This window comes from Apodemus sylvaticus, chromosome 20, assembly GCF_947179515.1.
Source record: "Apodemus sylvaticus chromosome 20, mApoSyl1.1, whole genome shotgun sequence".
NCBI lineage: Eukaryota > Metazoa > Chordata > Mammalia > Rodentia > Muridae > Apodemus > Apodemus sylvaticus.
Window position 1 is genome coordinate 50285109 of NC_067491.1, and position 27830 is coordinate 50312938.

Below are 27830 nucleotides of genomic sequence, written 5' to 3' on the forward strand. Positions count from 1 at the left end.
GAGACATGTTCTCTCACTGAATTCAAAGCTAACGTTCTCAGTTAGGGGAGCTAGCCAGCATACCCCAGAGATACCCTGTCTCCCTCCACTTTGCTAGGTTTGTGATTTCCACCAACATTGATCTCTGGCCCCATTTGAACTTGCATGAGGCAGACGGTGCAGCTGTGGTAAGGTGAGAGAGAATATATGGGCACAGGAGAACCACTGTGCCCAGTTGCTGGCACATTCAACTTGCTGGGAGTTTCTGAGTGAAGACTGTCTTTGCGATGCTGAGAGAGGGCACTCCCAACAGATCCTGTCATTGTTCTGTGTCTAGAGCTTGGTACCAGAAAATCCAAAAGCTGTCAAATAGCTAGAGGGTTGGACTTTGGCATCCTCTCCCTTGATCTGAGAACAGGACACAAAGACCCAATCACAGGCCAGTGATTTAACCAGTTCCTCTGCGTTGGAACCTCAGCAAAACATTTTGAACAGCGCAGTTGCTGGTGGGGCTTCCTGGTTGGTGAACCCTTAACTCCATGGAGCGGAGGCTTCTGGGCTTAGGAGCCCTCCAGACCTTGTACAATATAATGATATGATATATAAAATAATAATTAAAATGATCACTAAAAATGCAGCAGTTTCTGAGTGCTATGAACTACTCTGGTGCTGCCCTAGCTCTCGGCTCCTCGGTATTGACCTTGGAAGTAGAGGGTAAGAATGCTCAGAGTCGACGACACAGATTGTGGAAGTCAGGTGAGAAGCAGAAGCAGATTCACTTATCACAATAAGTGAATTAAAGGAGTACCTTTATGTCAATTAGCCCATGACTGCTCGCGGCATGCAGTTGGGAACATCTGATTGGTTGTTCTGGTCATGTGCCCTGCCGTCATTTGTCTCCGGGTGGCAGGCTGGCTTTAGGGTTAGCAGGCACAGAAGCTACTATTGCACATGCATGTGGACCAGTGTAGGCCTCCGGTCAGGGTGTGCTGACTCATTCCTCCTACACTGTGCCTAATTGCCAAACCTGGAGGGAGCGGTGGTGGTGGGAGTCTATGCATCCGCACCCAAGTTGGACAGCAGTACAAGCCAGTCTAGTGACCCTGCTGGCAGCCAAGGGCAGCCCTGTTGAGGATGTTTTCTTTGCATTGTGCAGTCCGAGGCCAATTCCAGGTGAGTATTACCTGACTCCAAGCATTTATAGCTGCTCTCTGTTAGTCCTGAGCTCTTGTCTCTGACCAAAATACCTGACTGAGGAAAAAAAAATCTAAACTTGAGGGAAGATTCACTTCTGCTCAGAGCTTGAAAAGGATTTTAATTATCACGAAGGGGAGGACGAGAAGGTGGTGACATGGTGACAGAAGGTCACATGGTAATGACCCAGGAAGCAGACTGGACACCAGGATGTGATGTTTGGCTAAAAGCTTCGAAGGCCTATCCCTAGAGTTTCTGTCATTAAGCCAGGCCCCATCTCCAGAAGGTTCCACAGCATCCCCAAACAGAAGACAAGCATTCCAAACATGAGCCTTTGGGGAATATTTTTTTTTATTATTATTAAGACCAAAAACATTCCGTTCTCTAGAGGCTCATCTGTGTTTCAAAATGCAGAATGCCGTCGAGCATCAAGAGTTCTCATCGCCTTAAGAGCCCAAAGTTCAAAGCATCTCTTGAGACTCAAGGCAAACTGAACTGCGAGCCCCAGTAAAATCCAATATATGATTGGAATGTATATTGGAAAGCCCAATATACAATGGAACATTCCAAACGGGGAAGAAAGACTGGAGATTCACAAGGAAAGATTGGACCGAGGCTGAATCCCAGGAGGGGAAACATCAAGTCCTGTGGTTCCGTGTCCAGCATCTGGGGCACACAGTGTCATGACATGAGCTCCAACAGGCTCGGGCAGCCCCACCCTACAGGACTGCCACCTGCAGTACACATGGTCTTTCTTTGAGACTGGCTCTGCCTCGATCTGGAAGCTTTTCCCTGCAGACATTGCACATGCCTGGCATCGCCAACACTGGGGTTTCTATAGCAACGCAGATTACATATCCAGTTTCACAGAGGCCCCGTTCAAGTTCTCTCTCACAACCATCCAAGACTGCTACACACTGCCTGACCTCACACTTCCCCCTGCCCCAAAATCTTGATGGTGACTTCCGGGACTGCAATCCCCCAAAGACCAGCACCACATGGATAGCATTGTGTTTTGCTGCCACGCCCCTTTGGGCCCTGGCAGTCTCTGAATGCCTTTGTGGCTGAACCTGGAAAGCAATTCCCCAAGCACCCCTAGTTCTGCAGAGCATCGATTGCATAGCAGAATGTACTGGAGCCCGAATCCATACACAGATTCGCTTAAGGCTGACAGACAGGTCAGCTCAGTTCCTCTCCCTGAGCGTGTAAATGAGGCCCTCAGTGTCGAGCGATGCAGAGTTCTGCAGCCACTTCCCAGAACTGATCACCATAAACATTTATTTAAAATAGCATTTCGAATGCCCGTCCTTTGAAAAGCCTAATGCAGACAACTTGGGGCAGGTCCTGGAGATTTGTACCTCAGGTAACAGGTGCTCCAGGTGACTCTGAGGCTCAGGCAAGTGAGGCAGACGGCTCTGTGCCTGCTCTCCCAGACTCCATATTTGGGTTATTATTATTCTGCCCTATAACCCAGCCCTTTTTGCTGTGTCCCAGCACTCAGAGCATCTTATTACGGAACATTCTCATGCAGATGTTCTGCACAGCTGGATGGAGCGGCTTCCCAGTCATTCCACTGTGATTCTATCTATCCCTTGGAGAATATCAATGAATTCATCGATATGAATGAAACTCCAAATCCACAATGGACTGCCCCACGCCTCTTGTCTCCTGGGTCTTCCTTCCATAGCCCACCACCCACCAAACACCCCAGCCAGGGATCTTTGAAACATATCTACTCTATTTTCTTTCTGATTCCTCATTTACTAATGCGTTCTTGCATTGTTCGTTTGTGTTTTGCTTTGTTTTTGATATAGAGTCTAATTCTAGAGCCAAGGCTAGTCTGGAAATCACTGTATAGCTTAGGTTGTCCCCAAACTCTTTATCATCCTGCTCTAGGTACTAGGGTTAGAGGCACAAGCTGCGTCAGATCCTCATCTTCTTTCTGATATAGTATCAATACTTGGTATCAATACTTTCCACTTTCATTCTCTATGCCCTTTTCATATATAAACTACCGGGCAGTGGGAGGGGATTCAGTACTCAAAAAAATGGCTATAATTATGTCCCCTCTGGAGTGCTTTTCAGGAATGTGGCAAGCTGTGGGGATTTATTCTCCTTTCCTAAATATGGGTTCACATTCTCGACTGCTTCAACTAGCAGAGCACGCAGAAGCAAAGCCACATGATTTCTGAGAGCAGTTCCTAAGAGGCAGTTCAGAACCTACCTGGCCCATTACCCTGCATCTCCAGGCTGCCAGGAAGCAGCTTCTTCCCCAAGTCATCTTGCTGGAAGAAATCTGAAGCTAGCGTCTACCCAAAGACCAATTCGAATCACCTCTGACTGCAGAGAGAGATGTCCACCCAGCTCTCACCAACACTAGGCCTTCAATGTTCCGGCTATGACCACATGATAAGTACTAAACCAACCCTTTCCAAATCCTCCATCCAAAGAAATGAGAAGATACTAAAATCGTTGTTTTAGACCAGAAGATGAACGCATGGTTTTTAATGCAGCAATAGGCCCCGTTAGGTTGAATACATTTAATATGATTCATGAAGGGGGCAGCACTCAGAACCAAACACTTAAAAGAGCTTCGCAGCATTGGCTGTCAGCTGACCAAAATGAAAAACACAGATCACTTGACCAATTACAGCAAGATGTTCGTCTTTGGGGGCGTGGCCTGATGGGCATGGCCGGTCACTGGCTGGAATCTTGCTACTAGTTGTACTCTTAAGTTAGTTCCCATTTATTTCCTACTAAGTTAGGTTGCAGTTTGTAAACTTAGGCTGATCTCAAGGCCGCCTGCTTCCCGGCAGCTCTGGCAGCTCTGGAAGCAGAGAGTAAGTAGAAGCTTTTGACTGTCTGACTGAATGCTAAATAAATATAATCATTTAAAAAAAATCTAATAGATTAGGTCTTGTCTGAATTTGGAAAGACCTGAGCTCCAAGAGCGGAAGGGATTGTGTTCCCGACTGGGTGGGGGGAAGGGTGGGGTGGGAGGGAAAGGACATGGCAGATTAATGTGACAGAGCTTGTCCCTGAGAATCCTTACTCACGTGAGTAGCCCTACTCAGGTGGATTTGGACTGCGCTTCTCAGATATTTTCTACTTGTGACCTCTGTACCCAAAGGATTTTTACACGACCCGGGGTTTGTCGGTACATAAAACAGGTATAGAAGAAAACATCATAACAAAATTAATCTTTTTTTTTTTTTTTTGGTTTTTTTTGGATTTGGTTTTTTCGAGACAGGGTTTCTCTGTATAGCCCTGGCTGTCCTGGAACTCACTCTGTAGGCCAGGCTGGCCTCGAACTCAGAAATCTGCCTGCCTCTACCTCCCAGAGTGCTGGGATTACAGGTGTGCACCACAACAAAATTTATCTTAAACCAATTACTTGATATAGATATGTTTACCACCATTAAAGATTAAGGCAAATTTGCATGTTAATGAGATGAATGTGTTCTTTTTAAACTTTTGCATAAATTTAAATCTTTTCTGAATATTTAATTCAGTGGGATGTGGTGTGTCTCCCATGTTTTTCAGAATTGATTGATATTTCAATTTTATAATTATTAATGCTTAGAGTGTCACTTAATATAAATATAGAGTATAAAATGGGAGAAGGATATTTAAGGCCATTCCCGGAACTAAATCCTAATCTCAAGTTAAACTGCACTGAGTGACTTTTTTTTTTAAAAATGAAACTCAGATTAGCAATTCAAACAGCAATTTTTAAAGTCAAACATTCCAGCACAACACAGTCTAAAATTGGCTGATTTGATGGCCATGCACTAAGTAGCAATGCACTAAGCATGCACTAAGTAGAGGGCGTTGGAAGTCCTCGTTTGCCATAATTAGGTTGTTCATTTTGCCAATGGCAGAAAATAATAGACATTGCAATGAAGAACACACAAGTCCTCCCATCTGAGCAGAGGTCTTGCAGGCGTTGTTTGCTGATACTGTGTGGTCTGATGGCACACGCAGTGCAAAATGTTCCTCTTGCATGGTCAGGCCTGAAGCTGCAGGAAAGTCTACACGTGCAACAAGGCGACCATTGCCCGATGCACCTGAGGGTCACTGCATGATTTCTTTTGAATTAATTTGTGATCAGAGTAGGTTCAGAAATCTTCTACAATTAATATTTTTTTTAAATAATCACACATCCAGATGTGTAATACTATATGGTGTCACGACCCGTGGTTTCCTAAGCTACGTTTTACACAAAGTGTGGCTTATTTTCTGATCCTATTAAAATATCGTTGGGTGACTGTTAGGTTTTGCATAGTGTTGGGGGATGGTCAAGAGGACACGGAAATGAATTACAGAGTGGGGATGAAGTAAGGAGTTTATTCGGAGAGCTGTTAACACCCTGGAGACAGAGAAACAACAGAATGGTGGGGGCTTTGAAGAGAGTAAGGCCCCAGTGCCAGAGGCAATATGGCTGAATTCTCTCTTCAGAAACCAAACAGCAGAAGTAGGAGTCTGGCCTGGGCATGGGGCCACTTCATAGCAAGAGCAGCAGCCAGGTTCTCCTCTTCCCAGGCAGGAGTCAGGGAAGGGAGTGGGCACAGAATGTGTTATGCCAACACCCACTCTGACGCTAACTCACTCCTCAGGTGAGAGTCCCGGCACCTAGGTGTCTGATAGTCAGGGACTCACAGACAACTGGGTGGGACCAACATGTTGGTGTTTGTGAGAGAAAACCTAAGCAGAGGCTGGACCTTCTTACAGCGACAGCCCTGTCATCTTGGGCACCAGACTTGTAGCCCTTTGAATGTTTTCGCTAAAGTCACAGGAAGAAGGCCGCGCTGCCCTGGGGCAGGATAACCCTGGAGGGTGTGCTGTGCTGGATCTCAGAGCCCAGAGGAGCTTTAAACTCTAGTTGTCCATGGGCGATCATACTAATTCACTCTTTATTGCTTCCTTCACTCCTGGCCTCACGTTCTTTTCTTTAACATTTCCCCTCCCAGATAAACAGCGTGTGTTCCGTGAGACTCATGTTTAGAAAGACAGAAAGCAGCAAGGCATGATACCACAGACGAGGTCTGAGCAGACAGAGGCAAGACCTTAGCTAAGGGGCACAGGGAGAGATATGAACATACAGAATTATGCTGTGCCTTCACGAAAGTAGATTTTGCTGCCTCAGAAAGATGCACTAGGCTCACCAAGACGCCAAACAAAAACATCTCTGTTGTCACTGCTTTGATTAGACTCTGTCCCTGTAACCTGCATGTACTGCAGTCAGGGATGGGGGAGCTCATGGGTTGAAGGGCTCAACTGTCACAAAGGAATCCACAGCATCTCCATAGAGAGAGTGAGCTCTCAGAGTGTCTGAACCAGACCAGTTTCTAGACCTGCGATCTGTTTACACAGCCAGGCCATTCCTAGTATTTTGCATCTTCACACTTGCTAATTTCCCCTTCACTGCCATGGTGTGAAGACCTTATCAGAATCTAGCAGATGCTCGCACTGAGCTCTTGGGCCTCCCAGCCTCCGGGTTCAAGAGCCTAAGTAGACTCCTTTCACTAAAATACAGGTCTCTGGTATTCTCTGATAGCAACAGAAAGTGAGCTAAGATGCTAAGACAATCACAAATGTAGTTAGCTCTCCCCAAAACAATCTTGGTGTGTAGACATGGATGTGTGTGTGTGTGTGTGTGTGTGTGTGTGTGTGTGTGCAGATGTTGAATGTTTCTCTATTATTATCTCCCTTATTTTTTGAGACAGGAGTTCTCTATAAACACAAAGCTCATCAGTTTGTTAACCAGTGAGCTCCTGGGGTCCACCCATCCACTCTCCCCTGTGCTAGAACACATATCACTCTACCAAGCTTGTATGTGGCTCTTGGGAGTTCAAACTCAGGTCCTTATGCATTATAGCAAGTATTTAACCAACTAAGCCATTGCCTCTCCCAGCCCTAAAAAAATTTCTTAATGGTTCTTCACTTGAAGAAAGGATGTCTCCTGATGCCTTGTGTCCTAGAGCTTCTGCCTATGAAAAAGAGCCACCTAGGAAAATTTCCCATGGTGGGCATGCCACCCCACCACCACCTCCATCAAGCATCTCTCCAGCAGACACATCATGGTGTCCTATGTAACCAAGGGCCATTTCCTTCATCTCTTTGTGACTCCACTGGAAACATCTGTGTTCTAACAATACTGTGGTTTGAATAGGTATGGCCTCCACGCATTCTTGTGTTTAAATGCTTGGCCTTAGGGAATGACACTATTAGGGGATGTGGCTTTATTGGAGGAAGTGTGGCCTTGTTAGAGGAAGTATGTCACTGTGGGGGCGGGGAGCGGGCTTTGAGGTCTTAAATGCTCAAGCTACACCCAGTGTGCAACACATCCAGTCTCCTCCTGGTCGCTTTCAGATGAAGATATAGAACTCTTGGCTCCTCCAGCACCATGCCTGCCTGGACGCTTCCATGCTTCCCACCATGATGATAATGGACTGAACCTCTGAAACTGTAAGCCAGCCCCAATTAAATGTTTGCCTTTAGAAGAGTTGCCTTGATCATGGTGCCTCTTCACAGCAATAAAATCCTAAGACACTGCCTTTCAGACCACTTCAGAACACAGTGCCAAACAGGAAGGTGTACCTAGGGTCCACTCATCAATAGCCCATTCCCTCACCTCTCTTCCCACACTCTCCTTCACAACTCTGAATGGCCAAGCAACCAACTCCATCAGTCTAACGTTTCTCAGCCCACATGCTTCTCATGATTATGTCTATGAGGCTTATACCTCCTTACAAAAACACTGCACTCTAATAGCAGTGGGGCCATAAACAGAGGCCCAAGTCACATAAAACCATTATAATCATGGCCCAGATTTAATCACTGGCTAGTGGGCTCCCCTGTGGTTTGACCAAGAGCTAGGCAATAGTCAAATGATCAAACTTCAGATGCAGAGCTAAATTGGCTTATGTGTTAAACAGTGGAGAAGTTCTAGATTATAGTTGGGAGAACAGAGAGATGCAGACAAAGAAAGATGTAGACGTTACACAATATCAGACTTTCCCATCCATGGCTTCCCTGGTTAATTGGTCTATAAAATAACCAGGCTTGTTAACGGATAATAGACTCATATTTTTGAGAGGCCCTCGGGTCAGGCACTTACTCTGGGATGTTGGCTCTGTGTTTAGAGCCAAGACAGATTCTCAGGGTGATGTGGAGGTAGGGCCATTGTGACCTTTGTCTTACTGATTACTTCCAGACACCCAGCTGCTTAGAAAGAGGACTCATGTCACCAGATCAGTAAAGAGGGGAGGTCTGAAATTCTCACAGTCTGAGGATCCCTCTCTGAGGAAAACTTAAACAACACTTCATATGAAAACTCGCTGCTATCACTACTGTGGCTTGAGTATGTCCCCATAACCCACATTTAGCCTAGTACTGCAGTGTCAGGGGGTGGAGCTCAGTGGGAGGTATCTGGGTTGTGGGAATTCTGCCCTCCCACAGACACGCATGCAGGCAAACTGCCAGTTCACATAAAAACAAGTAAATCTTAAAAGCATAAGAATAAGGTAGGAAGGCTGTTCCACTTAAATAAATGTCCTTAAGAAAGACAACACTGTTCACTTGATCTCCTTCATGTGAAGACACAATGTCCAGAAGGTCTTCTTTGCTGGAGAGCCAAGGAGACCACAGCAGCATATGCGCATCTCTTCTGCAGACCTGCACAGTATGCTGCCCGCACCTGCAATATTTAATGCAAAAGACTGTCAAGGCAGCTTTGCTGTGAGTATGCTCAGAGCATTTTTCAAACTGAAAATAATTCTCAGCAGGAACATTGGTAGACTCTGAAGAGCAGTTCCGGCAAGAGAGAATAATTGAAACCTTCCTATCATCGGATGGGCAGTGTCTTAGGCTGGTCTTCTGTCTACTGCCTCTCCAATGTTTGCTCCAGAGAGAGATGCACTCCATCTGCTCGGAGAGGGATAAGGTGGGAGGAGCCAGCACCTATATGCAGACCCAATGGGATGACTTCTGTTTGAATCTGAAGACTATCTAAGCCCTGTGACTTGTGACTGAGGACCACAGTTCCTAGGGGAAAACATATAGCCACATGTTGCTTAAAAAATCCCAGAGCATATGCAATAGAGCCACTTCAACATTTTGTCATCTGAAACAAGAAGCTGAGGTTTGATGGTATTGTTGTATGTAGCTTTTGCTGTCCCGCCTTAAGCCCCAGGCAGGCCACACTACCAGCCCCCACCCAGAGAATATTGGATCCAAGGATGAAAAACATAAAAACACACATTGCTTAGTTTAAACTTGCCTTATGTTTCAATTGCTGGGTGCCTCTAATTTACTGTGGCAAATGTGCCCTACCCAGTACTTCCAGCTCAGCATCCTAAATCTGCCCTCATCTTTAATTGCTCAGTCATTTTCAGTCCCAGCTCAACATCCCAACCTTCATCTGGAGAAGCAGTTCATGGCCACTCGACCTGAGATCTCACGTGGCTGGTTGGCTTTTTCTCCCTCCCAAGCATGGCGAACACTCCTTTCCTCTCAGTTGTCCTGTGACTTCTAGCTTGTCCGTGGGGACTGAGAAGGCCCACCTATTCCTCCTAGCTCATTGGCTGCTAGCATCTTTATTGATAGATCAAGAATCAATTGGAGAACAGGACCTTAGCATCAGACCCATCCCCTACATGGTATTCCTTCAGTTTTCATCTGTAGAACTTTCAGAGACTTGAACATGAAGCCTGAGATCAAGAGAAGAGGGCAGGACAGGACTGACTTTTCCATGTTGCTTTATCTTATGGTACTGAAACAAGAGAGATTTACACAAGAGCCATTTTCTCAAAGTTGTACTGTCAGAGCTGGGCCTCTACCAATTATATTTCATCTTGGCTTTCTGGCTACATCCTCCATCACTTCCTCTTGCTGTGATAAAACACCAGGACCAAGTCAACTTACCAAAGAAAGTGTTTAATTTGGCTTGCAGTTTTAGAGGGTCAAGTCCATGATAGCAGAGTTGAGAAACAACTGAGAACTCACATCTTGGTATCCAGCCTTGAGGCAGGAAATAAAGCACCAGGAATCTCATGAGTCTTTTGAAGCCCCAAAGCCTATCCCCAGTGACACCTGGGGACATCACCTCCTCCAACAAAGTCACACTTCCTAATCCTTCCCAAATACTTACACCAACTGGCAATTAATTATTCAATATATAGGAGCCTATAGAGGCCATTTTCATTCGGAACACCACATTTCCACTCCCTGACCCCCATAGCCCCATGACCATATCATAATGCAAAATACATTTAGTTCAACTTCAAAAGTCCCCATGCACATACACACACACAAATAAAAAAAGAAAGGAAGGAAGGAAGGAAGGAAGGAAGGAAGGAAGGAAGGAAGGAAGGAAGGAAGGAAGGAAGGAAGGAAGGAAACAAAACATTTACTTTGGCTTCTGGTTTCAAAGGGTTAGAGTCCATGATTGCAAAATGAAGGAACAGCTGAAAGATCACATCTTGATCCAAAACCATGAGGCAGGAGTGGAGGTGGGGTGAGAGAGAATTAAGAGTTATGTGCATCTTGAAACTTCAAAGCCTGGTCCAGTGATATACCTCCTTCAACAAGGCCGTATGTCCTGATCCTTCCTAAACAGTTCTACCTGCTCTGGACCAAGTATTTAAATAAATGAACTTATGGGGGCCATTCTCATCCAAACCACCACATTCAGAGAGGCTAAAGTGATCCTTTCAGTGTCCTGGTCAGCTCTGTAATGAGCTGTAGAAATCTCTTCAGCATCCTCACCCAACATACACAGATTCATACAATATACATAAACTCACATGTTATATGCAAGTATACACTCTCAGGTACACACATGCAGATACCCCATGCAAAGACGCATATTCACCTTCATATACTGTGAACCTCGCATCCAGACACTGTCTAACTGCCTAACACTGACCCTGGGAAGAATACCTGTGGGCCACCACTGAGCTGTGCCACCCAACTGCCAACTGCTACTCCCTATAACCCTCAGATTCCAGAAATTTCTTCCATGATCCAGATCTAGATTTTTGTTTCTCTTCAATTTATAACCTTTTGCTGGTGTCCTGAGATTTACAGGTTTTATTCCTAAAATCTGTCACTAATATTTATATGAATTCTATAGAAAGGACACAACATGATCTGGTGGAAAGACATGGGAACTTGCTCAGTGTTCCCATAGGAGAACAAGGAATAAACCCACATATAAAGCCCTCTTCCACCTTCATTATGCTAAATGCAAAACCCCAAGAAAATAGGAATAGATCAGATGTAGTGGTATATTAAAGAAATACCAGAATCCTGAAGTAAGGCGCACATTGCTGTAATTTGGTGCATTAACTCATTTAAAAGTATTTATTGTGTTATTTGAGCACTCTCTGCTGGTATAGAGCTGGCTCAAATACAAAGCAATAGAACAAAGAGGCGTATGATTTAGTTAAGCCTGAAGTGTACGCATGGACTTCAGAAACAGGCCTTTGATAGGGGTAGGCTTTGTGATCCAGGTGTCCATTCCCATTAGAAGGGGGAAGGAAAGGGCTAAAGAGATGCCTTAGCCATTAAAAGCTAAGGCTTGCAGCAAGAAGAGGGGAGAAAAGATCCACCAATATATGGTGTTGTTGGTGAAAGTAAATAATTGCTACTTCCTGCCATTCGAAACACTAAACCTGATGCATTAGAGATCAAGACAAAACGCAAAACTCCACACTCCACAAAGCACATTCAGCAGCAGTATGGCCAGTGAGTGAGTGACTGGTGGCTCTCCTTCTTAACATTGCCCCACCAGAACTGACAGAACCTGTTCTGAGTCTCCCCTCTAGCAGTATGGAGGGATTTTATGATAGTAAGCTGTGGTGGTTTGAATATGCTTGGCCCATGGAGTGGCACTATTACGAGATGTGGGCCTTGTTGGAGGAAGTGTGTCTCTGTGGGGGGTGGGCAGTGAGACCCTCATCCTAACCATGTAGGAGCCAGTCTTCTCCTAGCAGCCTTCAGATGAAGATGTAGAACGCTTAGCTCCTCCTGCACCACGTCTGCCTGGACACTGTCATGATCCCGCCTCGATGATAATGGATTGAATCTCTGAACCTGTAAGCTAACCCCAACTAAATATTGTCTTTATATGACTTGCCTTGGTCATGATGTCTGTTCACAGCAGTAAAACCCTAACTAAGACATATGTAAAAATGCCTTGAGAAAGAAGGCTTTCCACAGCAAGTCATAAAACTCAGGAACCAGAGGAAGGAAGACTGACAAACTACTACACTGCCACTTAAAATCCTGTCAAATTAAAACTAACTCAGGGAGTGAAACAGTAAAGTCCTGCAGATATCCCAAGTGTTTTCCAGGAGGGAGGTCATTAATAATCGTCATTAGATAATTTATCATAAACGGATAGTCAGGCTCTGATGTCCTGAACGGGATTGTAAGGATAGGAAGATAACTCAGTTAGCAAAGAGCTTTCTTTGCAATGGTAAGGACCCGAGTTCGAGTCAGAGAACACACAGCTATCCATGCTGATGCAGTCCCGTAACCCCAACATGGAGAAGAAGATAGGTAGATCTCCAGTCTTGCTAACCAGGCAACCTAACTGGGTGAATATGGAGCCAATGAGAGAGCATGTCTCAAACACAAGACAGGGACTGGGGAGATTGCTCTGTGGGTAACAGTACTTGCTGCACAAGCCTGACAATCTGAGTTGGGATCCTCAAAACCTATATTAAAAAGTCAGACGTGGCAACCCATGCCGACAACCCCACACGTTCCTAGTGAGATGGAAGGCAGAGATAGGAGAAGATCTTAAAACCCACACCCACAGTGACACACCTACTCCAACAGGCCATACCTGTCAGGATTCTGTCTAAGCTCCACCCCACAATTTCCTGGCAATACAATAGCCAGGTATGTCTCTCCCCACAGTTGCCTGGCAACAGCTAGGTAGGCCTGGCCCACTATAGAAGGGGCTACTTGCCCCTCCTCTCTCTCTCTCTCTCTCTCTCTCTCTCTCTCTCTCTTCCTCTCTCTCTCTCTCTTTGGTTTCTTTTGAGACAGGGTTTCCTCTGTGTACCCCTGGCTGTCCTGGAACTTACTCTGTAGACCAGGCTGGCCTCGAACTCAGAAATCTGCCTGCCTCTGCCTCCCAAGTGCTAGGATTAAAGGCGTGCGCCACCACTGCCCGGCCCCTCTTCTCCCCCTCTCTCTACACATGGTCATGGCAGGCCTCCACTTCTCTACTCTCTCTCTCTCTCTCTCTCTGTCTCTCTCTCTTTCTCTTTCTCTCTCTGCTTTCCTCTGCCTCCACTACCCATTAACTCCCATCCTCTGCCTGAATAAATTCTACTCTATACCATGTTTGGGCCCTGGAGGGAGGAAGAGATGCCCACTGGGGGACACCCTTCCCCCACACCGCCATCCACCATTCTCTCTAAACCTCTTTGTCTTTTTATGAACATAACAATGGTGCAGAAACCTGGGAAATAACAATACCCTCTAATAGTGCCACTCCCTAGGCCAAGCATATACAAATAACCAAACAAAGGGATCCAGGTCACCTCAGAACTGCTGACTCAAGCTTCCGGTTTAAGCCAAGGAAGAATGGGAAGAGAAGCAGAAGGGTCTGAACAGTTGAACAGTCCTGGTCAAGACACCATCATTGTTGTGGTTTTGAGAGGTGACCTGAGGAAGAAGGCATTGCCTCTGTCATGGCTGGAGGGCATTACTCTGATTTCTAACAATAACAACAACAACAGCAATTTCTGCTCCAGGATGCAGCCTCTCTCATTACAGATGCAGTATGGTAGGGGCAGGGGTCTGGTTGGTAATGGGCGTGGGGGTGGGGGTGGGCATAGGGGTGGAGGTGGGGGTGAGGGTGAGGGTGGGGATAGGGAGGGATGAGGATGGGTTCTGTCCTGTGAGGCTTGGCTGCTCTGGAGTCTTAGAGGACTACAGGATTAGGACAATGGTTTGCCTTTGTATTTTTAACCTTGCAGTGACTGAGGTGGGTTAGGGGGCAGGACCTTCCTTAGGTGATTAACATCTACCTGTGAGGAGAGGTAAGCAGGCAGGAACTGAAGGCAGAGGTGCCAGACTTTCAGTCTGCATATTTACCTTATGGACCCAACAAGTGGGAAGTCAGCAGCTGGGGGAAGGGAGTTGGTTGGGTTGGTTTTGTTGTTATTGTTGTTGTTGTTGTTGTTTTCCCAGCAAAAGCAGTCTCTAAACAGCTGTTAGAAAATGATCTTGGAAATATGGAGAACACTCAGGGAGACCTGAGTCTGTGGTGCTGCAATTAGTTCATTAAGAGTGTGTGCTGACCATACTCTAGGCCCTGGATTTCCCAGCATCACAAAATAGTAGTAGTAGTAGTAGTAGTAGTAGTAAGAGGAAGAGGAGAAAGAAGAAGAAGAAGAAGAAGAAGAAGAAGAAGAAGAAGAAGAAGAAGAAGAAGAAGGAGGAGGAGGAGGAGGAGGAGGAGGAGGAGGAGGAGGAGGAGGAGGAGGAGGAGGAGGAGGAGGAGGAGGAGAAGAAGAAGAAGAAGAAGAAGAAGAAGAAGAAGAAGAAGAAGAAGAAGAAGAAGAAGAAGAAGAAGAAGAAGAAGAAGAAAGAAGAAGTGTTTTGACTTGGGCTGCTTGGGAGCTGGAATGGGCTTTGAGGCAGTCTTGCCTGGATCTCAGTGTTTGGGAGCTAATGTTCTAGCTGTGGTTCTGTTGCCTCCACTACTTCCCTAGCAGAGGCGTGAGAGCAAAGGTTCTCAGTCTGTGGGTCAAGACCCTTTTGGCAACCTGCTATCTCCAAAATTATTTACATTACAATCCATAACAGTAGCAAATCCACAGTTATGCAAGAGCAACCAAAATAAGGTTATGGTTGGCGGATACCACAACTCAAGGAGCTGCTCTAAAGGGTCACAGCCTGAGAACCATTGGTCTAGAGGAAGGATGAGACTCATTGGTCCTAATGTGTGCTGGGGTTGTAAGGCCTGATTCTGCTATGTCCTTGTCTGTTCTTGGCACTGGGACTTAAAGGGATGGTCTCACTTCTGCTTTGTTAGCCCCGGGGGGAAAACCACAGGGAGAACTAAAAATACAGACGTCAGCTGGGGGGTCAGCTGTCAGCTCTAACGCTGCTCTTGCCTAACTGGGGAAGAGGGTGACCGTCTTGACCAAGTGGATCCCTTAGACTTCACTCCATCCCACACCCACAGATGTCTAATAGAATGTACTGTGAAAGAGCTGTTAGTATTTCGTTGCTGTTACAGAATAGGTAACATAATGTTAAAGAGGAAAGATATATTTGGGCTTATGGCTTTAGAGGCTTCAGGTCATGGTACAGAGAATAGTTGGGGATCTGAGCCCTACTCAGGTCCTGGGTGCAGCAATACACAACAAGAGCAGCTCTGTTGTGAGGGTTCTGTCAAAGCCTGCATCCTACGGACAGCCCGTCATGGAAGGAGCGAGAAGGAAGGATGGACACACATATTCAGGTCCTTCTCCTGATTCAGCCTGTCAGGTCGGGGTTCTCTTGTCTCGTGGCGAATAACTCAATGGGCAAAATATATGAAGTGTATTACCCTCCAGTACTTCAATCTCCCTTTCACGTCTCCCATTTTCTTCATGAAAAGAGGAAAACCAGAGGGGAGTGTCTCCTAAAGTCCTGTTGGGTCAAAGCTTCCAACTGCTCGTGGCTGAGTAAAGATTCCTACCTACCTCAGCGCACGCTGATGAGAGAACACATGTCCCTTCCTGGCTGAGATCTCCTCTCCAAACTGGCCCACAAAAATGTCCCGTGGGGCTGGCACTGTGTGCAGCCAGCGTTCTTTGCACAGCTTTCTGACTTAGTCCAGTGAACTATCTCCCCACCTCCTTTGAAGGGGAGGGTTTGTAATTTTAGCTACAATTTTCCCCACAACCCTGTCTCAGTAACAAAAAGACTCTCTGGCTACTACTCCACGTTAAGGCACATAGATGATCAGGAAACTCAGCCGCTGCCAGAAACCTCTCAATGATATCTAGGAGCCCTGGAGAACTGCAGTACCCTAACAGTGTGTCCTGCCAGCAGCCAAACTCACTCCCCCTCCTCCCCCTCCTCCTCCCCCTCCTCCTTCTCTCCTCCTCCCCATTCTCTTCCTTTCCCTCCTCCACCTCTCCTCTCTCTCCTCCTTTTTTTCTTCTTCCTCTCTTGCTCCAAGGAAGATATATAAGTTACCTTTCTTATAGATAGAACAAAATATCCTCTGAAGAACAACTTAAGTGTGGGTTTATCTTGGCTCACAAGTTGAGGTGCAGTTTATCAAGGATGTGGTGTGGTGGGAACAGCTTGACGCACGTCGGTCATGTTGCATGCACACTCAGGGAACAGAAAAGGATGAGCGTTCGCGTGGAGAAAGGTCATGAGACGAAGTCAAAAGTTCATCCAAGAAAACGATGCAGCCTGGTTGTCAGCAGGTTTGTATGCTGGCTGATTTGCTCAGGAAACAATGGAGGCTCACAGACGCACAGATGAATGAGATTTCCATTGACTTTATTCATCCCATCCTCTCCCCAGGCCAGATCACAAACTAAATACTAGGAGTATTGAATTAGCCACAACTTTAATCAGTGCTGAAAAAAAAATATATTAATAGCTTTCCATTGCACTTAAAAGATTCCCTTATCTCGGTAACGGGACACCTGCAGCCGTATCAAGCACGCCCGCAATTCTGAAGTCTTCTTCTTGCATAGCTGAGGTCCAAACGGGTTTCTCTGGTCAAAGGGGCAGCTCCCCTCCACATAAGGACACAGAGATTGAGGTTCCTTCCATCTACAGCTCCATCACCTCAAACACACGGATTCTAGTGGAACCATATTGAAGAAAGAACATGAAGTGCTGAGATGGACTGGGGTGCCATTGGCTAGAAGTCATTCGCATAGCCATATGTGGACGCAAGGAAAGATGGGAAATATAACTTTGTGTCCAGGAGGACGAGGACAGCTAGCAGGTTCCATCCTCTGTGGTTGTGACGTCTGGTCTCTCACAATGTGGTTCTTGTTTACATTTTCAACCTCATCTGCACCCCACCCCACCTCCACCCTGACTTCACTCGGCCTCAAGATCGTTTCTGCTTCTTGAATATCCAAACTTGGCTTTCTGCACGTTGACCTGCCGTAGAAGCTGTGTCCTTGTTGATCCTTATCCTGGGAGGCTATTATGAGTGACTGTCAAGCAAAGCCAAGCAACCACCATCTCGGGGAACCCTCTTGGCCAAAGGATTGTTCCGGGTGGGCTCATTCATTCTTCCTGTTCCCTCAGGCTGGGGAGAGTCTCATCTGAGTATCCAGCTGCTGCTACTACCTATTATATGCAGCTCTGTCTCCATTGCCCACCAGGACCATCACTGTGGCCTTGGGAGTGCAGCTACAGTATATAGGGTAACGGAGGGACCACAGCCCAGGAATGGGAGCTCTACCCATATGGCTGAATTATTCCACATTCTTGTAAGTAAGGCATCAACTGTGCTCAGTTGTAAGGAAGCCCAATAAGGTCGCTGATTCCCCAAAGTGAATATTATAGTGGAATGTTGCCTTGGTCTGTCATTGTGACCTCAGGAAAAGGGGAAGACATTTTTTTATGTCCTCCCTGGGAAGGAATTTTAGCAACAGAGGCTCTTCCCCAAACCCAGCAAGAGATGACCTTCTTATAGACATGTCCCACAGACCTCAACTTTCTTTTCTTTTTCTATTTTTTGGGGGGAGGGCAGGGGTGTGTGCTGTATTTTTTTCTCTTTTACATATTACATCCCAACTGCAACTTTCTATCCCTCCCCTGTCCCCAGTCTCCCCTGACCCCCAAACCTCCCCTCTCCCCCAGACCCACTCTCCTCTGCCTCCCCTCAGAAAGGAGCATATCCCCCCAGGGACATCAACCAAACATGCCAAAAGATGCTACAATAATCCCAAGCACCTACCATCGTGTCAAGGCTGGATGAAGCAACCAGTAGGAGAAGGGTCCCACAAGCACCAGACCTTAACTCTCCATCCTCTCCCATCCCTCATCTGACCTTGTTCTACTATAAAACAGCTGGAACTATGCACAATTATATTATTTATTGGTTGTCATCTGTCTTGCCTGTTAAGTACAAACATGAAAAGCATGGAAACTTGGTATTGTCCTACAGCAGAGCACACGGTAGGGATTCCACGAAGAAGTAATGAACAATATCAAAAAAGACTTAACCCCAGGGTCTCCCCTACCCAGCATTCTCCCAGTTTCCCAGGGCAACCTAGAGCAAGAGTCGGGAGCAAACTTTGTAGCCAAGCAGCCCAAAGTCCAAGCTCTGGGCTTGTTAGGTCACACATTCCAAGTGACCTAAGATAGTAAGTTGCTTCTTAAATCTCAATGATCATAACTATAAGTTGAGTTTTTTTTTAAATCAGCCTCCTTTGTTGTAGAGGTTAGGAGTGATATCAGTGAGCTACCCTGGGCTCAGACAAACAAATGGAGGCTTCCTAGACCTGTAGGGGCAGGCTAACTTAAAGGACTGTTCAGGTTTCCTTGGGGAAAAAACTTGTTCCGTACCAAGTCTCCGGCTAGTGACAGGACTGAGTGACTGTAGCGATTGCACTGGAGTCACAAGAGGGATTGCTTTCATTCTTGTGGTGCAAAAGCATGGAATCTGTGCTGCTGTGGAAGTAAAATTATACCACGGGATGCCGACCTAAACTTGAATTTCAAACATACAAACAAAAAAATTTTTTCTTTTAATTTAAATGTAGCCCATGCACTATTTTACACATTAACTTGGGCATTTTCCCCCCAATGGTGTAGAATAAGAAAATGTGTTTTACACTGAAATGTGTATTGTACCCCTAATAGAAACCAACCACATTGTAATGAGCAGAACTGATAAACTATAATCGCAGCCTTGAAAAATACTGTCTCCCTGGATTGAGACCTTCAGCTTGGCCTTTCTAAAGAAAATCTGGTGATGGGCATTAGCAACTGACCTGGCATCTTACTCCATGGAGACTCCCTCAACCACAAGCGTTCCTCCTCTGTTCAGAATAGCTAGGAAACGGGAACAGCACAGAGTCTCTTCTGTTGGCATATAGATAATGAAAGCATGGCATATATCCACTGTGGAATACTCAAATTAAATTATCAATTTGCAGGGAAATAGATGGGATGAGATATTTTATGGAGTGAGATTATCCAGACCCAGAAAGACAAACGCCACATGTTCTTTCTCATCTGTATTCCCTAGCACAAAATGTTCAAATGAAAATATGTAACCTGGAGTAACCATAGAAACAAGGACAGTAGAAAGGAACTATGGGGAGGAGCATAAGACCGTAGGGCAGGGTAGTATGGAAGGGAATAGCAGGATATAAATGATATAAAGTGGGGGAAAGAAAAAACAAGGATGGCTTCTATTTGGGAGGAGAGAGGGAGGTCAATGTAGAAGGAGATGGAGGAAGGAGGGAAAAATTAAGCTAAGGGTGTTCAAAAGTGTCTTATTTCCAATAATACTTGAAAATAAGGAATATTGGACTTTTTGGCTTACTCTAAATTATACACACACACACACACACATATGTGTATATATATATATCTATATATATATACACACACACACATATGTATATATATATATATATATATATATATATATATATATATATATATATATACATATGTGTGAGTGTACACACACACACAATTTGAATGATGTTCAGCCCCTTGGGTTGACAGTGCTTCCCCTAGACTACCTAACCAAAAACTCAGTGGCAGCAGTGAGAAACTCCCTTTTTGAATTGTTGGTCAGGCAAGTCCAAGAGACGCTAAAAACCACGCAGGCTATCGCTGTTGTCCTTGGCTGTCTTCTCGAGGTTGAAGCTATCCTTTTGCTAAAGATATCAGCACTTTGGACAAAGAACTCCGAGCATACAAGCTGGATCTGACCTGAAAGCCTCTTCCCCAATGACTAGTTTTCATCGTCATGTTGGGCACTATGTGTGCTGGCAAGAGAAAGAAGCAACCAATCGTCTTACCCGGTGATGAACCACAGCAACCAGCACGACAATGCGTTCCTGAAGAGGCAATGGTGACACTCATGTCCTGGCAGGGACTAATAGCTCTCCCTTGTAGACCTAGTGCCCATTCAACAGGAGGGAAACACGAATGGTACTGGAAAGACAGTCACCTACCTGGTGCTAGGGAGATCACGAATCTTAAAGAACCTACAACTGCCACTTGAGTAAACCAGCATAATTTCTAACTGCGTTCTAAATACTTATCGTTATGCCACAGAGAGAAGTAGCTCTCACCCCTCATTTAAGAAGCTTCTCTTTGCCACACAAAGAGACAATTACAGAAAACCATAATCATAATAGTCAAAATACATGAATAGTATGTTGCATGGGTACCCAACACCAACAGATATATCTACAACACAACTCCTTCACAGAAGGCTCGGGGAATATTGCTGGGGAAGAGGGGACAGAAAGTTTGTAAAACCCAGAGCACCAGTATATCCGCTATGAGGGTGTCTCCTATGAATGATAGAGAGGCTTCCCCAACGGTGCCTCAACAATATGGCTGCCTAAATGAGCCCTGAACACCAACAACACCACTAAACACGTTAACATGAAAGAAGGAGATATCGTGGGTCTCCACGTACAGACAAAACCAAACCCAACAACAACAACAACCAGAAATTATAGAGCTAAGGGATTCTGAACAGCCTCTTTCCAGGAAGGAGCCCCTCATTTGGTTGTTCAGTACCGAGTGGTCAGGCCTGAAATGATGGAGACTAAAGGATCACTGACCAGACTCCTCATCAGGCTGTGTGTGTGTGTGTGTGTGTGTGTGTGTGTGTGTGTGTGTGTGTGTGTGTGTGTAACAGAAACAAAAAGGAGAAAGTCAGGAATTTAAGCAGGGGACATGGGAGGAGCTGGAAGAAGAGAATGGAGGGAAATGTTAAAGTATATTTTAATAAAAAGAGTATCTTTCCCTGGATGTACTACAAGCAGTCATTCTGGATCCCTCAGTGCATGTCTTCTGTTTTGTTTACACAGTAGGGCTACTATCACAGAAATAAAAACACCAGTACCTTTCTCAAGATCTATAAATAAAAAATAAATGACATGAGCAAATGTCTTCACAATGTTGATTGTGAATGCCACGGATTGAATTGTGTCTTTTCTGCCTGCTATTGAAAGACAAGCACCCAAGACCTTAGAGTTTGAAGACAGTCTTCCCAGAGACCGTCAAGAGTCAAGGCAGTTGTGGGGGTAGCACTAAGCTGATGGGGCCATTTACTTTTGCTGATGAGTAACTAACTATTCTCGATCTGAACTCTGAAAACTGTCTTGGTTTAAATGCACTGTGGTACAATGGAAACTGGGCATCTACCACTACAGAAAAAATAAAACAAGATTTTCTTGTCTCTTGTTTACAAAGAAAAAAGGTTGGAGTCAAACTGACTTCGTTCAAGTACTCATTCTGTTCCTGCTGTATCACCTAAATTAGCCTCCCCTAGACTTAGTGTCTTCATCTCTAAATTGGGGGATAATAATAGTAATTCTCGCCTCATAACCAACCCTCGTTCCTAAGTCTCTTAGGGTTGTGATGAAGCTTAAGTGAATTGTGACATGTAAAAGCATTAGCATAACACACGCATGAGGCCTTGTAGCTATTTCAGTTAACAGCACAAACTTGGTACCATGGTTGTCAATACATACCTATATATATGTATATGTGTGTCTTTGCATGATGCATGTGCGTGCGTGTGTGTGTGTGTGTGTGTGTGTGTGTGTGTGTGTGTGTGTGTGTGTAAACACAAAACTCCTGAAAAATAAGCCATGATTCATTTTGGGTAGTAGGATCACAAAAAGTTTCCTATCTTTTTCCTTTTGTTTATGTTTACAAGCTACTATATGAAGGTCCTGTGTTGCTGGCTTAATGAGTTTTTAAATGCTGTTATGTTAGAAACACTGATTTTTTTTTTTTTGGACATCCTTACAGCTTTCTTGCAACAAGTGGTCTGAAAAGAATTTGATTGGCAGCCAGCTAACAAAAGAGCGCTCTCATCCCAGGGCTTGTGTTCAGACTTAGAGGCTAACAACACCTGCAAGTTTGCATCTGCAGGATTTAGGTAGAGAAAGAAAGAACGTACCCTGACAGTGGCTGAGCTGAGCCGTGGCTATCGCTGCTTAGATGTCCTGTGTGTGAGCCAGGTCTTAGTGATTCATTTGCTTATAACCTTTACATGTACGTGCTCATAAAGGAATGTACTAAATACATTTCTGTATCAGTGTTCGTGGAAAGATGGGTTAATTATACTGCTAGCCTGGCAAGGATATACTTCCTTTAAAACATGAGGGGTGGATATGTTCATTATGTGTCATAGGACTGGAGAACGACTCTCTTGCTGTTGAGAACATTGGCTGCTATTCCCCAGGACCCAAATTCAGTTCCCAGTGCAGGCACTGGGCAGTCCCCAACTGCCCAGAACTCCAGCTACAAGGTATTGGGAGTCCACTTCTGGCCTCTGTGATCATTCGCACATGCATGGTGTTCACCCACACAGACACATGCATAAACATACATTTAAAAAATAAAGATACATTTTAAAAGATACATTATATACATGTATACATTTTCCCCCAAAGAATAAATATGAAGTGAAAACTAAAACTGAAACAAAAGGAGAAGAATGTCTTCATTTTGTGAGACTGAATCCTATCTGCCCTCGGACGTCTCGCTTCCTCTCCTTTGCGGGATGTTATAAATATCGAAGAACAAAATGTCAGCTCAATCTCGATTCCTGAAGTGGTCTATAAGGAGTATAGACATCCCATAATGACTTGTAACAAGATAAATGCTGCTAAGAGCTTCGCAAGGAGCTTCTAGCACAATGCTAAACTACTTGATACGCCTATGCCATGCCCAGTGATACTACTAGCTGTTTAAACAAGAACCTCCTTGGGAAAGCTATAGCCGGCACCTGACCTCAAGCTTGCTGGGCTGATCTGGACATCTCACTGGGCCCTCTCCCAGTCCACAAAAAGAGCCAAGGTTGCACACACATTCTCTTCTGTTTGCACACCCAGCAAATCACATGGAGCCGGACCTGCAAGATTGCAAAGCATTTCAGCCCCACAACAACGTAAACGGTTCCCTTTTCTGACGCAGGTGTTGTCCTGCCAGGTTACTGGTGAGTGGTTAATGGACGAGAACTTGCAAAGCTCTTGGCAAACTTGATAAAAGAGATTGTAAAAGATCCATAACCCAGCCGAGTGTCTCGGGCCTTGGGCCAGAGTATCTCCACCGCTGCGTGTCCTTGTCACCTCCCACAGGCCCTGACTACAGGAGACTGAGCAGGCTCTCTACACGCTTGCCTGACAGCTGGCCCTTTGCCACCTGCCCTGTGTGACCTGGGGGAGGGGGAGGACTCTGGCGAGAAGGCAAGCTAGAAAAAGAAAACAATTCTGACACCTGAGAAGGAGACTATTGATGAGTTCTCAGCACCTCCATCACCACACTGTTGGAAGATGTCAAACACCTGCATGATGCCAGGTACCGGGAACTCATCATGAGCCACACAGAGATGATTCTGCCCTTCGAACACCTCCATCCCCGGAGAAGACGGTTAAACAATTTCAAGACATAACGCTGCACTCAAAGGGTGACGGTAGGAAGACTATGAGTTCGTTGCCTAGGCTACACAGTCACACCTTGTTTTCCTTCTTTTAAATCAGATGTTTGTGTCTGATACAGAAGAGATAAAAAATGAGGTTGGATGCTGGCTAAACGTAACTACTGAGAAGAAGGGAGACATCCTCACGGGAGGGAATCAAGCAACAAGAAGGAGCCCTGAAAGACTCCTCCCTCCCCCCAAATAGGGAGCAGCACACGCAGAGGCTGTGGATGAGGAGCCGTGTAGAGAAGCAGAGGGGTAAAAGTCCAGCCAGGCCTTTGTGTTGGGGGCAGGGAGAGCGTGAAGGACCAGACAGGATAAGGCAGCCCACAGAGGGCTTGAGCACCATGTTGAGGAGATCTGGTCTTGCTCATACCTGTCCTTTGTTCAGCATCTATCATGTTCTAGGCATTTACGAACACTGTTTCCATCCCCATGGTAAAAACCACGCAAGATGGCTGACATTTTGTACATGGAAAGGGATCACATTCTAAGACTTTGTGTTCCATCAATGGAAGCCTTACTGGCTAGTACTCATATGGTATAGGAAAGAGATTTCTGGGAAAAAGTTTGTGTGGGGGAATAAAATATTCAAAAAAGGAAAAAATGATCCTGTTCAAACTGAGGAAATCCTTCTTACCAAAATAACATTAAATTTTGAGCCAGGCGGTGGTGGCGCACGCCTTTAATCCCAACGCTTGGGAGACAGAGGCAGGCAGATTTCTGAGTCTGAGGCCAGCCTGGTCTACAGAGTGAGCTCCAGGACACCCAGGGCTATACAAACAAACCCTGTCTCGGGAAAAAAAAAAAAAAAACAAAACAAAAACAAAAAACAAACCAAAAAAAACCCAAAAAGACAACAACAAAAAAACACAAAACAAAACAAAAAACAAAGAAAAACAAAAAAATCTTTTAAATTTTGAATAACTATCTCCATAGTATATACATTGAACTGGGTATTACAAATAATCCAGTAATGGTTTAAAGCTCATGAAAGATAGAGTCATAGGTTAAATGCAAATACTATATTCTATTTCACTTTTTAATAGCTAGTCCATGTTTTAAAAAATAATTTATCACATCTTTTATTTTTTGAGATTATAATAATAGTCTCGCCAATGTGACCGAACACTGAACAAGGTCATGCTCAATAGGCAGGGAAGGCCTCAACACAAGATGTCAGCCATCTTGTATGGTTACCACAGGAACAGAAAACAAAACACTCTAGCTGCTGAGAGCCACAGAAAGTCTTCCAAGGGCAGAGCACATCCCATGGCTACTCAATACCCAATGGTCAGTCCTGAAAACATCCATGTAAGGAACGCTATACAGACTGAGTGGGCTGTCGTTAGGAAGATATATGTATTTGCATTTTATGTGTGTGTGTGTGTGTTCATGTGAGTAAGTGTGTTTGTGGATGTGCATGGACAGATTCTCATGTGCATGTGGAGGTCAGAGAAAAACCTCTGGTGTTGTCCACGGCCCTGGTCATCACTGGGCTAGAGTGGCTGGCCTGCCAGCTCCAGGGGTGGAGTCTCCACTCCGCTCCCCAGCACTGAATTACTAGTGCATTGCATCACACCTGTCATTGTAGACTTGTGTTCTAGGGAATCTAACCCAGATCCTTATGCTTGTACAAAAAGCAATCCACAGTTAAACTATATCCCCAGCCTATCCCAAGTCATTTTATAAGTGTGAGATCTGGAGAATCCACAGATTTGGAGATCTCTAAAGGGTCTTGGTCCTAAAAGGAGAATATATAGAGAATCAGAAATATGGGTTCTGAGGTCTTCTTTCGTTTCTTATTAACTTTACATCCTGATTCTTTCCTCTCTCCAAGAACCCCCTCCCATACACATACACACACACACACACACACACACACACTTTTCTGGCTCTGACAGGAACAACTTTTAGCAGGATTGACTTTGTCTCCCAGTTTGAAAAAGAAATCAGACAGATAATAATAAAATAAAATAAATATATTTGAGTAACTGATAAAGTTTTACCTAACTCTTTAAGTTTTAAATAAAGTTTAAGAAGGCTGTAGGCTGAGCATCTTTTATTCCCAGAACACAGTAGCATCTCTGTTTTATAACTGGTGCTCGCTGAATGATTACTAAATAGATGTGTGTCAGCTCTAGATTGTATTTGATTATTACTAACAGGGCCAAACTAATTTTTCTCATCAAGAAAAAATATATGAATGAAACAACAAACATGAGTCTAGTTTTGGGGCGTGCTGATGCAAGCCTGTAATCCCAGCGCTTGGGAGACCCTAGCAGAAAGACTGAGTTCTAGTCTAGTCTAAACTACATACAGAGTGAAACTTGAAAATCCAAACAGACCAAATGAAGAGTTTGTCTCACTCCCTTTAAGAGCAGCTCCCCAAGTTTAAGATACAGAAGTGGACCAAGCCTGGAGTCTAATTGCAAGCATGCATGCAAATTCCCAGCCACAGGACCTTGAACTTGCTTGGTCTCTGGTTATGTATTGGTTTCTCCCATGGTAACCGGAGAATAACAATAGCTTCCGTCTCTTAGGGCCAGTTGTATATCTTAAAAGATACAATGTTGCTAGTCAGCTTTATCACCCTTGCAAACAAATAACCTGAGAAAGACGGCTTGTAGAAGGGGAGTTAATTTGTTCTGCTCTCTGAGATATTCCAGTCGGTGGCCATCTGGCTTCAGGGTGAGTCAGAACACCATGGCGGTAAAAACCCGTGGCTGAGTGTGTTCATCTCATGGTGGGAAAAGAGGCGAGGAAGGGAGGCAAGGAGGGAAGGGGGGAGGAAAAGAGGAAGAAAGGGGAGAGAGCACAAAAATATACTCAATAACCTTACTATTGAACTATTTAACTAACCTTCATCTCTTGCTTTCAATCATCTTGCAATAATGATGGATTCATCAAGGGATATTATATTAATTGAACATTATGTCAGAATGATGGAGTCTTTGTGGATTACTCCAGAGTCGAAGGGCTCCCCAGAAGCCTATCAGCTTACAACCAATCCCTAACCTGAGCCTGTAGACATGTGGCATTCAAATCCCCACATAAAGGAACTGGACTTGGATCAAGGTGTGGCCCTGATGGCAAGTTACCATCCATCCATTCCACTCCAGTCACTGACAGTACTAATCCCACAACTCAGTGGCAGAAATTGTGAACATCCGCATCTGTACTTTATAACGTATGAAGCACTCTCTCACATACTGTCTCTGCCTTCAGTCCCCTCTAAAATGTCAGAGGTAGCCAGAGCAATAGCCACCTCAGAGATTAGAGAAGGCCTGGTAGATGGCTCAGTGGGTAAAGCACTGACCACACAAGCATGAAGACTTACCTTTGGATGCCCCAAAGCCCACAGAAAGCTGCTGCAGCATGCATCACTAATGTCGGCACTCCCAAGGTGAGATGGGGGCACTAAGTCAGGAGGATCTCCAGAACTTCAGGGGCCAGGTAACCTGGGGTAAAAAGCAGAGATGGCATGTCACACATGCATACGCACAAACATACATCATATGTGTCAGATGCTCACCAGATAGTAGGTGTCTTAGTCAGGGTTTCTATTCCTGCACAAACATCATGACCATGAAGAAAGTTGGGAGGAAAGGGTTTATTGAACTTACACTTCCATGCTGCTGTTCATCACTAAAGGAAGTCAGGACTGAAACTCAAGCAGGTCAGGAAGCAGGAGCTGATGCAGAGGCCATGGAGGGATGTTTCTTACAGGCTTGCTTCTCCTGGCTTGCTCAGCCTGCTCTCTTATAGAACCCAACACTACCAGCCCAAGGATGGCACCACCCACAAGGTGCTAGGCCCTCCCCCTTGATCACTAATTGAGAAAATGACCCACAGTTGGATCTCATGGAAGCACTTCCCCAACTGAAGTTCCTTCCTCTGTGATAACTCCAGCCTGTGTCAAGTTGACACACAGAACCAGCCAGTAGAGTAGGTGTGCAACAGTCTGTATGTT

General features: G+C 45.1%; 1 long non-coding RNA gene across 2 annotated transcripts in view; it reads right to left on the minus strand.

Moving 5' to 3' along the window:
- Nucleotides 1–27625, minus strand: part of LOC127671129 (uncharacterized) — a 45497-nt gene extending 17872 nt beyond the window's left edge. For both annotated transcript variants that reach the window (XR_007974665.1, XR_007974666.1), the window contains exons 1-2: nucleotides 27484–27625; nucleotides 27198–27318 (exon numbers count right to left, since the gene is read on the minus strand). This is a non-coding gene — a long non-coding RNA (uncharacterized LOC127671129). The remainder of the gene's footprint in view (nucleotides 1–27197; nucleotides 27319–27483) is intronic.
- Nucleotides 27626–27830: the final 205 nt, after the last annotated feature.